The sequence below is a fragment of the Catharus ustulatus genome, chromosome 11 (assembly GCF_009819885.2).
Source record: "Catharus ustulatus isolate bCatUst1 chromosome 11, bCatUst1.pri.v2, whole genome shotgun sequence".
NCBI classification, from domain to species: Eukaryota; Metazoa; Chordata; class Aves; order Passeriformes; family Turdidae; genus Catharus; species Catharus ustulatus.
Window position 1 is genome coordinate 12,625,728 of NC_046231.1, and position 4,363 is coordinate 12,630,090.

Here is a 4,363-nt window from a genome sequence, read left to right on the forward strand (position 1 = left end):
TTTCTGAGCAGCTCTACATGACTGCTGGATCACTAGGAAAACTTCAGACTGCAAGCTGTCTTTAATATTCTCTAAAAGTGTCTGACTTTTATTTGTCAAATTTAAATTAGTAGTACACAAACTTTATGGGCGATTCAGCAAATATTTCCATTAACAGGAGGGGCAGCATAGTGTAGTTAATAACTGCTAAAAACAACAGTGGCTAAACAATTCAGATCTTACTCACTCTAACAGCCATATGTGGGTGGGCTTTAATGAATGAATGCATTTGATTTCAGACCACAGAAGCTCTGGTTACTTCATCACAGTAGTGAAATTAGGCTGCATCTGTATGTTAAAAAAAATCAAAACAATTTAAGTTTTTTGTGTGCATGTATATTATATGTAGTGCAATAAGTCAGTCATCAGTTCTGTAAGTTCGTTACTTTTAGATTGGCAAATAACTTCTGAAAACTTTCCAAGCTCAAAAAGTTCATGCTACTGCTATGAAACACTTTAAATAGGATTTGCTTTGCCATAAATATCAGGTGTGTGTTTCTCTCATCCTTCAAATTATTTATTTTACTCTGAATGAATGCATGAGCTTCCCTCTGGTGGATGTTCTGTGATTTACATTAACAGTGAGCATTTTCAAGCAGCTGTGTTTGCATCCCTAAATGTAAATTGTAACTGATATTTTCACCTTTTGCACATTTATGCTGAGAAACAGTTTCACTTCAAACTGCTCAGAGTCTTCGGGGTAAGAGTCTCTGCTCAAAGTGTATCCATCCCTCCATGCTGTCAGAGCATCCCGGCAATGATTTACAGAGTAGCTAATGCATGGCAAATGGCAAATCCAGAGGGTGGAACTTGCATATAGAACTCTACCAAGGAGACTTTTAAAATCCTCTTTACATTTAGCCTTCAGAAGGATCCCCTGGATGTTTCTCTAGTAAGAGATAGCAGACTAATGATCATCAAGTATCACATATCTGCTGAGATCTGCTGCAAATTGATGTTATAACCTCATTTATCGCTAATGTGCAAGGGAAGAAGTAATTAGTCTGAACCCCTCAGCTCTTCAGCCACCGAATCGAGGTGTATTTGCAGGATTTGTACAAATGTCTTATAACAAACTGTAACCCATGTGCTACTGAGGACAGTGTGAAAGTGCAACCCTTTGCCTTGAGCAGTGAACTATGAACTACTTCACAGCTGATCTAATTGGTGCTTTCTTATTGTTAGAAAGCTCCTATATAAGTGACATTTCATGGGGAGGTGCTAATAATGACTCTGCTCTGCAATTACTGTAAAGGGAAGTGCAGAGTAGGAAAAAAACCATACCAGACATTTCTAAGGTCTTGCAGTGTTTGTGACAGCAGCCCATGGGGCAGAAAGTACAAATAAGAACACTCCCATTGCTGCTTTATCAGATAGAAAATAACTTAAGGAAGAACTTGGGATCGGTTCCAGAATGTAATAAAAGATATGTACTTTGCACTATAAAGTTTGAAATATTCTGTGCTGTGTTAATCAGTATTCTAACATTAAAAATTTGTATTCCTTACCCAGTTCAGTGGCAAATAACAATACTTTTTATACGGCTGGCTAGAGAAAATATTTCCTGCTTGTTATGTTCAGGGAAAACTGCTTTAGGGCTTATAACAGGGAAGTGCTTCCAAGCCACCTGTTGTGTGTGCATGAGACATGCTTACATACTGGCACCTTTCTTGCCCTAACAGACTGATCACTGACAATCAGAACATGTTGCCATGGTGAAAAGCACTGAGAAATAATTTCCTTGTACAGACATACCAGGTGCATTAGGTTAGAGGTGATAATTGAGATAGTGAAGAACTGTATTCATAATTCGGACTATAAGCGGGAATATTAATAACAAATATGCAGAGATTATAGAAAAACTTACAGACACCTATTCTTGACATTGTGAATGTACAGCGTTTTAGTGACCTGTTACAGTACTAGCTTTTGGACAGTAAATGTATAGAATTGCTACAAGTCAAAGCAAGACTCACTAGTTCTGAATCAGCTACTATTAAGTAGCTACTTGTACACCAAAATCCTTAATGATATAAACATATCTGGCACCATGGTTGCTACTGGGTAAATCAAATCCTTTTGAGTAATAATTTCCAGATGACAAACACTGCTTGGATGATTTGCTGCCAAACATTACTTGATTTTTTAAAAAATTGTTTAGCTAAACTTATTGGCATCTCCACCTTGTTTTACTGGGATTGCACGTAAATATTATTTTGCTATATGATCAAGGTCTCGTTCTGTTATTCAGCAGTGATGAAAGGAATTGTTTAGCAGAGGATGTCTTAGTGAAGGAGGTGTGATTAAAACCAGATTGATACAAACAGATACTCCGCAGTGCAGACGACAGCTGCTCTGCCCACGCGAAGGGGCTGTCCCTGCACTTCTGTGTCTGCAACGCAGGGTGGCACTGGGAAACCATCCCTTGGATTTTGGCTGAGCCTGCAGCCCCGAGGTGCTGCCTTTCCCTGCGCGGGGTGCACGGCGTTCAATGCCATGGGTCTCCACAGAACTGCTTCTTTTGCATAAGAAGGTTAAGCGTTTGTGACTAAAATTTCAATAAAATTATGGAGAAAAATCACAATGTCTTTTTTAGTCTTGTACATCACATTATTTCCTAAATACTCATCTTTCTAGCTCTCTCAGATCTGTTTTGATACATATCCATTTCCAGGGCTACATTCTATGTTAATTGATCTAGTAAGTACAGCTCCCTCTGCGACAAAAAATAACATTAATTTTAATAAATAAATTTCATTTCCTATGCCTCTGAAGGAACAAAGTTTTGAAAGTTTTGTAATTATATTAACAACTGGTGCTTCAATGTAGTTCCATTTGTGTGTTCTCTTGGAAAAGCAGATCAAATTGTGAAACAACCCTGTCCAGCAGATTTGAACACCTCTGAAGACTTACTTAATTCCTTTATTACCCATGCCTTAAGCTTGGACCCAGTGTGACATGAAGTCTTGATTTTGTGGCCTTGTGTCAGGAGGATGGTTAATGGTGCTGAAATAAGCAGACTGTACTGATTTTATGGGGAATACAAAGATCTTTCTTCTGCTCTGCAGCAGCCACCGTGTGTGTTAGGAATGCCTGTGTGCTCAGCCACTCAGTAATTAGCATACCTGACATTCTGTTCTGCAAAGCCAGAGAAACCAGCACCCTGTGCCAGCTGCTCTTCAGAATGGTCTCGTCCAAGCATTCTTAATTTGAAACAAAAAGTAGTCAGGATTCATTCTGAGATGCTACACAGAGCCACACTAACAGCTCTTTAGTAAACATAATACACTGTATGGAAAAAGTGTAAGATATGCAAACTTCAGACACAAGTGATGTTTCATCATTCTGTAATGTGAGCTATTGTTTCTATAGAATTTCTATATAATATTAGAAATTACTGTGAACAATGATAACTTCTTCATTAAATGAAATGTTTTCACTAGAAGAAAGTGGTAACACCCTTTTCGTAGTTATTTATGGAATTTAATAGCTAATAAAGCTAATAGACTGTAAAATCATCTGATGTCATACTTTACATTTGACTCTTGAGCCTAATAATATGGTCTGGTTTTAGGCAGATTTATTTCTTATGTTCTAGTGTTGATTCAGATCAAAACGTACTTTTAGCCCAGGCTCTTGTGTCTGGTAGCAGCCACAAGCAGGTGTTTAGAGAAGAATGTGAGAACAAGATGCGTGTCCATACTTGTCCTACACATTCTCGGCCATTCAGTCGATTACAGCTGAGGAGTTTCTTGGATCAGGGATGGTTTCTGTGTGTTTAATAAAGCTTTGCGGACATTTGTTCTGTAGACTTCCTAAGCCTGTCCTTGAACTCAAGTGAACTTTTAGCACTGCAGCTTTGATCCACGATGTGTGAGGAACCACCTCCTTTTATTTGTTTGCTGTTCTCCTGTTGGCTCCAGCTGGCTCCCCACAGTTCATCTGTTGGAAAAGCAGTGAACAGCACATCCGTGTTCATCCTTTCCACAGTCCTTCCCTGATGAAATCCTACATGTGCCAGTCATTTCTTAGCTGCAGAATGAAGAGTTTTTACACACATGAATATACCTACACAGCTTCCTGTACCCCATATAGAAAACATCCCATGCCTTTCATCATCCCTTCATTCTTCTCATTGTCTCTTCATTCAGGTCTTTTATGTTTCTTTCACACAGAGGAACAGACTAGTTCTGAAATTCAATAGTTCAATTAGACCACAGTGGGCTGATGAGGGAAAATGAAAGAAATTAAGACACCCAGAGGTCAAAGTTCCCTCATCTCCAGTCTGTTTTTCTTACCCTGATGCAGTGTAACAGGGCTGGCC